A 12907-nucleotide genomic window follows, 5' to 3' on the forward strand; every position below is an offset into this window, starting at 1 on the left:
CGCAAAGAAAAAGAGGCGTGCCACCTAGGGCGCAACCAACAGGGATGGAGAGCGGGCAAAACCAGAAGCCTGCTTCCCCCCTTCCACGACACGTTCCGTTCCTGTCGTTTTTCTCCAGGGCATGTTCCAGCCCGACCAAAAGGCGTGCAGAGGCACAGGTGGCCCTCACTGTTCACAGCCAGTTGAAAAGGAGAAAAGAGGGACCCACAGAGAGCTCAGTGGAGCCACAGTTGGGTCCCAGAAAGTGTTTGAAAAGGTTTTTAAAACCAACACAAATTAAAAATCCCCGAGGCGCGCAACCAGGCCCCGAGCCAAGGGCGCAGCCTCAACACAAAAAGACAAAACAAAAAAAACAAAACACATACAAATGACGGGAAGCCGAGTGGGAGCTGCGCAGCTGCACATGAGGCCACAGGAGGGAGCTGTTGCTCCGCCAGTGGCACAGCAGCCCAGCACCGTGGTACCAACGAGCCCTGCGCCAGCGCAGCTCGTGTTGGCCACGCCCACCAGTGTCTCAGCGCGGATGCCGCTCGGCCCGCTCTCGGACAAATCACAGCAATGGCGGCACTGCGGGGCGCCAGACTGGGTTATAAGCACTGTTACCAAGGGTTACAGACTCCAGTTTGCATTTACCCCTCCCCTTTTCAATGGTATACTGCAGTCGCAGGCCAGGGGGCAGAATGCACGAATTTTGCAGGAAGAGATCAAAACACTGCAGGGCAAAAGAGCCATTCAGCTAGTGCCACCGGAGCAAGCTCACAGCGGGTTCTACTCCAGATACTTCCTGGTCCCAAAACGGGGTGGAGGCCTGCGTCCGATTCTAGACCTGCGAGCACTGAACAAATACTTGAGGAAGTACAAATTCAGAATGCTAACACACGCAGGTCTGGTACGGTTTGTGCGTCCAGGAGACTGGTTCGTCTCCATAGATTTGAAAGACGCATATTTTCACGTCCCAATATACCCCCCTCACAGAAAGTATCTCAGATTTTCCTTTCGAGGGAAGGTTTACGAGTTTCTAGTGCTCCCCTTCGGCCTCTCACTGAGTCCGCGGGTGTTTGTGAAATGCACGGAGGCCGCCGTCGCACCCATGAGACAGATGGGCGTTCGGCTGGCCATGTATATAGACGACTGGCTGCTCGCAGCGCAGTCTCCCGAAGAACTCAGGAGGCAGGCCGGGTTGCTCACATCGCACCTAACTGCACTGGGCTTCACAGTAAACTGGGGAAAGTGCGTATTGACACCAGTTCAAACGATCACTTTCATCGGCTTATCCCTGAATTCGGTCGAGTTCAGAGCGCGACTCTCAGCGGAGAGAGTGACAGCCTTCCGGGCGTGTCTGTCACAGTTCCGCAGGGGGGCGTGGATAACATTCAGACTGTGCCTCAAACTCCTCGGGCTGATGGCATCGGCGCTGTCCGTCATCCCTTTTGGCCGCTTACACATGCGTCCTTTTCAGCGGTGGGTGGCGTCGCTCAATCTAAGCCCCGCCTGCCATGGTCACCGACGAGTGCTTGCTTCGGTTACGTGCATTCTCGCCCTACACAAGTGGAGGGACATCTCCTTCCTCACCACGGGTGTTGTCATGGGAACCGTGCAAACAAGACAGGTGATCACCACAGACGCCTCGCTGACAGGCTGGGGAGCCACTCACGAGGGCAGGACAGTGAACGGTCTGTGGGGCTCCCACATGCGATCAGTTCACATAAACTGCTTGGAACTCCTGGCGGTGTCTCTTGCACTGAAACATTTCTTACCCTTTCTGAAAGGGCGCCATGTTTTAGTCAGGACCGACAATACCACAGTGGTGGCGTATATCAACAGACAAGGAGGGCTGCGCTCATTTCAGTTGCACACGCTAGCACACAGACTGATTATGTGGAGCAGCTCCCGTCTTCTGTCGCTGCGGGCCATCCATGTACCGGGGATAATGAACTGGGGAGCCGACCTGCTCTCCAGAGGGAACCCGCGTTACAGGGAATGGAAGCTCCACAGCCAGGTGGTAGCCCAGATGTGGAGCATTTACGGTCAAGCAGAGGTCGATCTCTTTGCGTCAGCGGAGAACGCCCAGTGTCAAATGTTCTACTCTCTGACGGACCAGAGCGCCCCCCTGGGGGTGGACGCTCTAGCGCACGAGTGGCCGTGCCGACTTCTGTATGCGTTCCCACCATTGGAGTTGATTGCCCCTACCCTCACCAGGGTTCGGGAGGGGAAACACTCTCTCATCCTCGTAGCCCCTCGGTGGCCCGGGAAACACTGGCTAGCGGACATCATTCAGATGCTGCACAGCCAACCGTGGCCCCTGCCTTTACGCAGGGACCTCCTGTCGCAGGCCCGCGGGGAAATTTTTCATCCTCATCCGGAGCGCCTGGCTCTGTGGGCCTGGCCCGTGAGAGGCTGAATCTCATGGCAGCGGGACTCCCGCAGAACGTCGTGGACACGATCCAGAGTGCCAGAGCGCGGTCCACCCGCTCCGCCTATGGCGCCAAATGGCGCGTTTTTGAGGACTGGTGCGTAAAAATGGCCGTATTGCCTTTCCAGAGCCCAGTCCCAGTCATTCTATCGTTCCTTCAGGAACTGATTGAAAAAGGTTTGTCCTTTTCCACCATTAAAGTGTATCTGGCGGCCATATCCGCCTGTCACATAGGTGTTAATGACAAAACAGTGGGCCAGCATCCGCTTATTTGTCAGTTTATGAGGGGCGCACGTCGGCTCCGACCGGTGTCGAAAAGCCTTGTTGCTCCTTGGGATTTACCGGTGGTGCTGGACGCACTGTCGTGCGCACCGTTTGAGCCACTGAGGCAAGTCAGCCTCAAAGCGCTCTCTTTTAAAACAGCTCTGCTTATTGCACTAGCTTCTGCTAAACGAGTGAGCGACATCCATGCGTTGTCAGTTCACCCGTCCTGTTTGCAGTTCTCCAGAGGGGATTCTAAGGTTTTGTTGAGACCGAATCCGGCATTTATGCCCAAGGTTTTCAACCCTACCATACCTTGCCACCCCATTGAGTTTTTGGAATTCAATCCGCCTCCTTTTTCCTCTACGGAGCAAGAGAGGCTTCACACATTGTGCCCTGTGCGGGCGCTGCGCATGTATGTGGAGAGGACGGCTGGCTTCAGAAAATCTGAGCAGCTGTTTGTGTCGTGGGCTTCTCCTCACACAGGAAAGCCTATAACCAAACAACGCCTGTCACACTGGGTTGTGGGCGCTATAACCATGGCTTATAACAGCAAGGGGTTAACACCCCCGGCTGGCCTGCGCGCTCATTCCACTCGCGGCATGGCATCATCATGGGCAGTTTTTCAGGGCATCTCTCTGGATGATGTGTGCACGGCTGCCAGTTGGGCAACGCCTCACACTTTCATCAGATTTTATAGACTGGATGTCACTAGACCAGGGCTGCCTCACGCAGTGCTAGGTGTGGGGTCCACACCTTCACCTGTGTGATCAGCCTGGTTGTTCTCTGTTGGTCTTCGGAGTAAGCTTATCTGGCAATACGGGAGTCTCTACATCCCATAGTGAGATACCGAAACGAATGTTGAAAGAGAACTTTAGGTTAAGAACTTAACCCCGGTTCTCTGAAACATGAGTGAGGTATCTCACCAGATCACCCTCCTTGCCTGGAGCGAGAAGAGGTGTGCTTACTTAGACTGAGGAGAGAAGATGGCGTCCGGCTCTTATAGCAGGAGGAAGTCCCGCCTCCTGAGAGCAGACGTCACCTTCTGTCTGCCAGTCAAGACTGGCGTAATGAAAAAGAGCTTCTGGGGGACAGCGCAGGGGGCGTGTCCCATAGTGAGATACCTCACTCATGTTTCAGAGAACCGGGGTTAAGTTCTTAACCTAAAGTTACCTCACCTGAAGCAGAGTGACAAGGGAAGCAGAGAAGGTCCAGACAAGAACAGATATTGCTACCGTGGAGATGCCCACACATACTGCTGGAACACAATCGTTTCCATGGCAAATAAATGCTGCTTTCAGGAGTCTCTCTGAAGAAAAAAAAAGCACTTCAGAAAACCATCAGGCAAGCTCAGTGATGTATCAAAAACCCATACCACACACATCAGCTCAAATGCTATAGAGATTTTGTCCTCAACAAATTTCACAACCCCACACTGTATAAGGATTACACATATACAAACCAGACAATCATTATGTCTTCAAAATTTGATGCAGAGAATAAAACAGAACCAAAAATGATATTCCAAACAGTTCCTACACAGACCAACAGCATGACCCCTCTATAGGGAGCTGTCCTCCAACTGAACCTGCCAACAACATCAGCAAAAGATAGCTTACCACTGATAAAGACAGGGATTAATCAACTTTAACAGCTCTCTCAGCATTAAATCAAAGACTCCATGTAAGTAAGAGGCTTTAGAAGCACGAATCTACTATAGCCTGAAAATTCCATGACAAACCCTTTAAGTTGTAGCCCCTTTATTAAGACAGAATGTCATCTTGTTTCGACTACAATTAGACATGATGTTAATGCCAAGTATAGGTAAAATTAAAGGATAAAGAAACAACGTGCAAGAAGTGTAAAGATTACTTGTGATCAAGCGTGGGTCTTCTGAAAGTGACTTGATCAGCACCTGGGGAAATTACCAACATCACAGGATTGTTGCAAAAACTGAGACTTCTTTTCTCCAGAGCAAACCAGATGGTGGAGACCCCACAAATATACGAGATGTGTGCGAGCTTAAGGCTTCTATAGACACCCCCCACGTCACAGAGTTAAGCAGCCAGAGATGGAGATGATCTACAAAGAGTCCAGATCTGCTGGGCTTTCCTGTCAAATCACATTTCACATACCACACATATGCATGGGTGCAGAGCGTCGGGGGGACTGGTAAGTCACAAGTTCCAGCCAACAGATCCACCCTCCCATCTACGGTAGTGATATTATAAATTCTATCATCACTTTGCAGTTTGAGTTGGACATTATCATAGTGCTTCCTCTGCTTATCACTGAACGACCAGCACGATCTTCATTAAAATGACTGTATTCAAGACTGCATAAAGTTGCTCCAGTCCAGCATTCCTCATGCGTCTAACTTATAACTTTGAAGAGCGTATGAAAGGGGACGCATATAAAAGAAAGCCCTTCTTGCATCAGTTGTTTGTGGTGTCACAGAAGAGGCTTTCCTTCTGTAAAAATGTGCAAATCCACACGAATGTCACTGCAGCCCCCTCAATTTCAAAGACACTGTGTCCTGCCAGATGGATGACTCTTAGGGTTGAAAGAGGGTGCAAAGATTTTCACTTAAGTTTCCTTTAAAAATACAAGAATCCTGGACGATAAGTTAACGCATAGGTGTGAACATCAACATCAGTCTCTCCAGGGAGTAACTTCTCCTTTAATGCATGTATGAACAGGCTACAGTTCCAGCATTCCAAACAACAGAAACTGGCTTTACTTGTTGGCCTTATGATTAACTTCTTGATTCACTTTGAGGATGTATAGACCAGGTGGAAGGGAGAGTTTTCTTTAACAGTAGGCTATTGTTACAGATTAAAGAAAAATAAGGGAAAAACTTGTGTCAATAACAATGTGTCAAGACAACTTCTCAATCTCAGCTTAGTAGAAGATTAATAAGATTTGGACTGCATTTCGTAAGAGGGACTTTATTGGTGATGAAAGAGTTTAGGGTGTGTTATGTGAAATCATTCAGTTTGTCTTCAAAGTTAAGCTTTAAATGGGTGAAACTGAGTTTGATATTATGCGTTAACACTAAGTAAGTTAAACCAGTTTGAAGAGAAAGAGGACCAAAGCAGCTGTTATTGTTTACAAAAATTTCTTGTCATTGCTGTGAATGTTTTGGGATGTAGAAGGACTGATTGCAGCACCTATTGCTTCTTGATAAAAGTATTTCACAGCTGTCTCTAAAAGGCCACAATAACACTAGAAAAAATTCCTAGTAGTATTCCTAGTCCATTCTGCAAAAACAAGCCCCCAGTGAGGCTTAAAATGTTGTGGTGACAACTTGACTAACTTGGCAACATTGCCACAGACACATAAGACAGATCTGCCCGGTGGTTGGAAGGTTGCAAAATAAAATAAAAAGTTTTTATTGGTTTGACAATGACAACAGGAGGAAAACAGGACAGTGGTTTACTTAGGAAAATTTATTCAACATGACGTCCATCAATTTTCAGGTTTTTAACAAGAAAGAATGTGATCAGGTGTTGTGATATGTAGCAGAGACCATACATGTGGGATCCCCTGAAATATTTCTTGCCAACAATTTTGGTCAGATTTATTTGTCTGTCGTCGATATATGCCCCAGTTGTGAAAAATATTATGGTTATCCCTTCTATAACTGATAACTCTTTTACATATTGGTCCGCTAATGGTCTGAGAACCCTGAATGATCTGTTTATCGAAGGTCAATTTGTTTTATTTCAGAGACTAAAATGTATTTGTCTGTCAAATGGACAACTTGGATTTATAAGTACACAAAACTAAATAAGCATTGATATCCTTTATAGTTGAAAAAATAAACCAATTTGGCTGCATTCATTCATTTACTACATTTATGCCAAGTGTACCACATTATTTTCTTATACAAGATCAAAAACTGTCATTTTTATTTTATATAACTTTTATTCAAGTAAAGATACTTGAGTCTTCTATTTTTTATTCATGTGACTTAAAAACAATCTAAACTTTTTCACTGATACAATTTTGGATTATGGTCCACACAAAAAACACGACAAAAAACCCCTATCGTCAGTTAGGACCAGTATTCATTGTTTATAGTAGGGGTGTGACGATAACCGCATCACCGCGGTGATGACCTCATCACCGCACTTTTTTTTTTTGAAGGTTTTTTCTTTGTTGAAAGTTCTGCATATGGTGCGTGATTGGAACTATAATAAACACATTAAACACATTCATCTTTGCTGATAATTTACTTTTTCTTCTAGTCCTGTGTTCAGACTTCAAGGGTTTCTGGGGGAAACCTTTTATTACTGTTCTCCTTCACTCCCTGAGCCGCGCCTCTCACACCCTGCCCCGTGTTCTTCATGGGCATCAGTCTTCATAGCTACCGGAAAGGTGACAAAGTGTCTGCAGTCTGTTTATTACTGGGCAATATATAATATTCTGAGAAGATGTCTGTACCAGAGAGCACAGGTGAAACTCGCATGCAGCTCCAGAACGGTCCGCTGCAGAAGAATTAACACGCACCACCAACAAATCTGTGTGCGCTCCTTCCTCCTACACACGCAGCGCGCTGACACACATACACATAGTCATTCTACAACTCCTATATAGTTAGTTTATTAGTTAGATAGGTAGTTGTTACTGTTATTTGTTAAAAAAGAATACTGCGTTGTAATTGGATTCATTTGCGATGCGGCCGCCGGGGGATTTTGTGTTTGCTCTAGCTCTAGTTTATAGGTCATTGATCATTATTTTTTCCACCTCGATGGGTGTCATTCAGAGAAGTCCTTATGTTTGAAGACTAAGATATGATATGTTATTCTTCAGACCCCCTGAGATTTTACATTAGCCTGAGGTCACAGGGTCTGAAGATCAAACCACTCTGGAAACAGATGAGACAAGCTGATAACTGCAGAAAGTGTTAAATGACCAACTGCAATGGAAGTGTCACACTTCTGTCCAAAGAATAACCTGCAACTGGTGCTTGCATGAAGACATTTTTGGGGTAAGGGTAAGAAGGGGTAGAAGAATGGTGTTACCAATTTATCTGCCTTGGAGGGACCTGTCTAAATCCTGGATTGAGTTTTTTTTCTAATTCTAGTTTTGCTTCACTTTCTTCATCCAGTACATAAGCACATGTTTGTGAGCATGCATGGCTGGCCTATTTGTCTCTGGCGTTGACCTCTTCAAGTGCTACGTAACAAGTTTAGACAGGAGCAGAAACTGACTTATGACAAAGAAACTGACTTATGACAATTGTAAAGAAAAAGGGATAAAGTAGTCCTGGTGACATTCTCGATTTATGTTTCAGACGGTTAGGATTGGCAAATTGAGCATCGACACTAAAAAACGGTTCAAAACTTTGAATCAACATTTTTCCCCCAAAAACTGAACATAGCCACAAAACAAGAACAACAAATCCAAAAAGTATACCACCTTTGACACTAGTTATGTTACATAAAATACATCTGATTTAAGATGTAAGAACACCAACTCATCCAGTCCTTTCAGTGTAATAAATTATTTTTAAAAAGGTTCTAAAATAGGTTTTTGAAGATATCCACAAGCAACTAGCGATCTGACACTAATGCAATGCTTCCACTTTTAATTGTTCAGTGAATATGAGGGCCTTTAAAGATGAAAAGAAGCTAACAGCTAAACACTGATCCACAAAAGAAACTTTCATTTGACATGCTCTTTTGTGCTTCAAGTGATTAATTATGCAGTGGTAAGTGAAAAAAGTCTAATTAAAGTGTTTGTTGCAGAGCAGAGGAATTTGAATATCGTTTGTTGAAAGTCATAATGATAAGCGCTCAGAAGCAGCAAGTGTCCTCAGAGGACACCTCCAAAATGGAATCAAGTGAAACATTAATAACTGGACAGCAACCAGGAGTTGGATTTCCTGTGCAGGTCAGATGTACTTATTACCCAATCATTAGTCATTTCCAAAGAAGATAGTCGCCATCTCATTCAACAGCCTACAACAATGAATTTAGGCTTTGGCAATCATGGTTTTTTTTTCCCTTTCTTCCTCAGACAGAATTAATAAGAATAGAGGAGTACGATGACAGAGAACTGGCAGGAATCTGCACCTGCCTATTCCAAACATAATTACTATAAACATTTCTGTCAGTCGAGCGGCAGCAAACTCTTAATTGAAGTTATCTCTGTTTTGCTATAATATTAAGCTTTTTGGCACCAGTCAAACTGACTCCAACCAATTTACTTTTGATAAACACTTTAGCATTCATTCATGGAGTTGTCATTAGTATGCGAGGCATGAGAATTAGAAGAAAACACATATCCACATCAGCCTTCAAAATGATGTGTTTTTTGCTGCGGTGAAAGATTTTCTTTTTTTAGAGGACAGAATATAAAAAAGAATATAAAGGGGGTTTGAAATTTTATCTTTTACTATGCCTGCATGTTTTTAAATGCATGAAACAGCCCAGTGGGTACCTGGACACAAGTGAGGGTCAATGTGCAAAACACGTCAGAGCCACCAGCCTTCAATGCTTTGTAAAGTATCAGTCAAGTTCATCTATAAGAAGAATAGTGTTTGTTTCAGCTCCTGCAGGTTCTAAGGCAAATGTGAACCTGACCTCTCTAAATAGATCAGGGTTGAAAAATGTATTTTTTTTTACCCAATTGATCTTCATTTAGAAAAAGCAGTTCAGCAAAGAAAGAAATTGATACTTTCTTGTATTTTTTGGACAAAATATAGCTTTTCTCTTAGTTTCAATATACTTTCTTTCATATTATAAATAAAAGTTGCACCTTTAAACCCCTAATTTTAGAAAAACTGTTTTTTCACAACCCCTTAAATTTGGTTTTTGAATTGGAATTTGATCAAAGATTTGTTAGAATCAAATCGCGTTGATTCATAATGGAGAATAAAAACAACAATCCATTTAGTCTTTTCGGCAATAATGCCAGTCCTATTTCATGAAAACCTAAATGAGGGTTCCCGAGCCTTTGCAATCTTTTACATCAGCCTCATTCTATATGATCTGTGAATGAGGTTAATATATATATATAACAGCTAAATCCAAACAGAAATGTGGCAGATTTGAAATGAATTAAGTTTTAAAAGGATTCCTTTTAAATGTTCCTGCATAGAAACATCCATTCAGCAAAACCTGCTTCTTCCTTATCAGAAAGTGGTGGCCAGTTTGTACTAGGCCACCCACATCCAATCCAGAAGCCCAATAATAGAGGAGAGCAGTTAGCTATGACTGATTTAATTAGCATCTCCGCCAGTTTCTGCCCATTCAAACTCACAGTGCTGAATAATATCAAATATCAGGAGGAACCAGGTCTATAATTCACACTGTCACACCCACAACCTGTAACTCACGCTTTCCAGCACATCACATCAGAGGACAGTCTGCGTCAGCACAATCTGCTGCTTGATGCTCTCACTGTGCAGCCCAAAGTTAACAGCCAAATCACACATCCAGCATCTGAAGCAGATAAGTCTTTTTCTGAGCATCAACAGTCCCAGGAGCCTTTCTGTGATCTGCCTTGTGTTTAATGCCTGCTTTTATTGATTATTTTGGTTCAAAAAAGAACATCTTTTTTTTTTTCATGGCTAAATATGGCTTTAGCCTCAAACAACAAAATATAAAATAGCATCTCAAAGTAACAGCAGCATATATCATAAGAGTTTTCAGAAGCTTCTATAAACAGACAAAGCCTCAGAATGTACCAATTGTGGGCGTTGGCATCACATAAACCTGCAAACAAACCATCCAAACATAGTCATGAGGAAATGATGGCCTCATTACCTGGAGCTTAATAAACTGTTATTATCATGGTGAAATGCTCAAATATTGCTACAAAAGGAACAGATTTACCAGGGAGTACAGACATCTTTATGAGTCTCGCTTTAGTGACCACATGACTGGAATTCTAAGTAAAAACAACAAAAGGAAAACAAGCTGTAGAGATGTGACGGATGTACAGCCCACTGTAGCACAGCACCTCTGTCACATCCAGGCTTGGTATGTGCGTTTACCCGAAAAATGTACACTTTTAAACTGTGGTAGGAATCAAAAAGATTGGATCTTTTGTTAGTTCCTTGTGTGCGCTGTTGGAGCATAAATAAAAAGACATAGGCAGTGACAGAATATAAAGCACAATTGAATGGCTGGAGAAGTGAAGAAATTGAGGAAGAGGGACGTGCCAGAGCACTGAGACGGTAAAAAAAGAATAAAGAAGTGTAGTCATTTGTACCGCAGAGAGGATTTTTACGCCGGGTGCTAGCTAAATTATCTGCACGCTAAAAAAGCCCATTCTTATCACTGTAACAGCGACACAAATACAGTGTGTTGAGCGGACTTTGTTTTAGTATTCCTTCACGGGCTTGATCTGGATCAGGCTCACCTGAAAGAAGCTTAACTCGTCTTTCTTCAGCTCAACAGTAAGCATCGGGCTTGCCTTGAATCCAAATGCTTTCCTTGAGAGTTTTTTTCTTCCACATTCAGCAGGTGGATACACGCAAACTAACAAAAAGTGTGGATGCCTTGCAGAGATCAGCTAATGATCGTGGTACCAAGGCCTGTTTTGCACTCTGCGGCTTTGATGAAATGGTAGAATATAAAATTATCACCGTTAAGTCAGGAAGCCCCTGGCAGGCTGCCACGCGAAGCCCCATGAAATTCATGAGGACGTCAAAGAGGGAGAGCGGATCCAGAGGGATAATAAAGCTAATATCCCTCATCTGCAATTTCTTTAGTGGAGCCAAATGACTGGATTTCAGCAGGTTCGCCTACAAAATACCCCCTCCACTGCAGGTGAAAGAACAGACCAAATGACATAATATTTCACTTGGTGCCTGGTTTTATTAGACGGGAAATTAATCAGGGTGTGACACATCTTTTGATCTTTTGATTTAGCTGGACGAAACTGTGGACAAGAGCGGCAATAACAGGGTATCAACTTGGGATGGATATGGATTTCATGCATATAGAGAACAAAACTGAGTGAAGGTATTTAACAGGCACGGAGCATCAACCTCAACAAATAACCATCATCATCGACTGACCAATATTTGAAATAGGAAGTCGCCAAAATTTGGCCCAAAGGATCAGAAAAATAACCAGTCATCAACAGGGCACCTTTCACTTCTGGTCCAAAACAGCAGAACCATGTAACACTCTTAAAGCCATACTTAAAAACCGTCTGGGGGTTGACCCATACAGGCTCTGCGGGCTTTTGGGTTGTCCGGGCCCGTGGAGGGACATACAGAGGAGAATTCACCTCTTTAAAGGAGCCCAGATGTGTCTTGCAGTTTTTTCTATGTTAGTATGGCCACTTCAAGGGACGTCATGAAAATGGAACGTACGATTGCAGCGCATGCGTATCATGAAGTATTTGTGTCATGCACTTATGGCATTTGGGTGATGCTGTCCTACAGTGCCCTCACGCCACACTTTAGTAAGGTGTGAGCACTGGGTCCTAACTGACCCCGTGTGAATGCAGCATGCACTGGGGGTGCACATAGGTCTCTTGCAGGATGCATACACAAAGTACTGATATAATTTCCTCATTTGTAAAACTCAGGCTGAACTCACAGGCCCCTTGCTCAGTTCACAGGATTTGGGCAGATGTTGAAAAACTGAAAAATTGCTATGACACGCTTGAGTCTAACCTACTTTAACCTTACTTTACACATGCATGTTGTTTAAGTGTTTGTTATGACCTATCGCTATTAGCATGCCTGTAGAAAAAGAAATGTGCATGAACATTTTAACTCTACAGGCTCACCAAGCAGTCTACGACCTTGCTATTTCATGCGGCCCACCTTCGTGACCCATAAGTTTGCCCATTTTAGTCCTGCAAACAGCCTGTATCAAGCTGTAATGCCAGTCTTAAGCAATGAAGTCAAATGGTGATAAGACAAAACAAAGGAGTTATATCTTGAAGCTATTTTGGTGTAAAGACATACAACCAATCTCTAAATTCACCAATAGGATTGTGGTAAACCATGACAAGTGGATCAGTGGGGCAAAAACAAAGAGGTAAAAAAGTGAAACAAAACCAGATCCACTAAAACAAACTAAATGAGCAAGAGAAAACATTCCACCAAATGATAAAGTGTTTCTCAGCTGGGCAGAAGCCATGTTTGTACATCAGCAGCCTGTAGAATATATAGAGCATCCATCAAACTGGATGTTTACTCCAGTTTATTAGGTCCATGTTGCACAATGCGGTCTGCAGTAAGCTTGTAAGATCGCTGACATC

The 12907-nt window shown here is 43.9% G+C and overlaps 1 protein-coding gene across 10 annotated transcripts in view; it reads right to left on the bottom strand.

Moving 5' to 3' along the window:
- The window catches only part of plekha5 (pleckstrin homology domain containing A5), a 99921-nt gene that overhangs the window by 83657 nt on the left and 3357 nt on the right, over positions 1-12907 (bottom strand). The window lies entirely within an intron of this gene.

This window comes from Oryzias latipes, chromosome 6 (genome assembly GCF_002234675.1).
Source record: "Oryzias latipes chromosome 6, ASM223467v1".
NCBI classification, from domain to species: Eukaryota; Metazoa; Chordata; class Actinopteri; order Beloniformes; family Adrianichthyidae; genus Oryzias; species Oryzias latipes.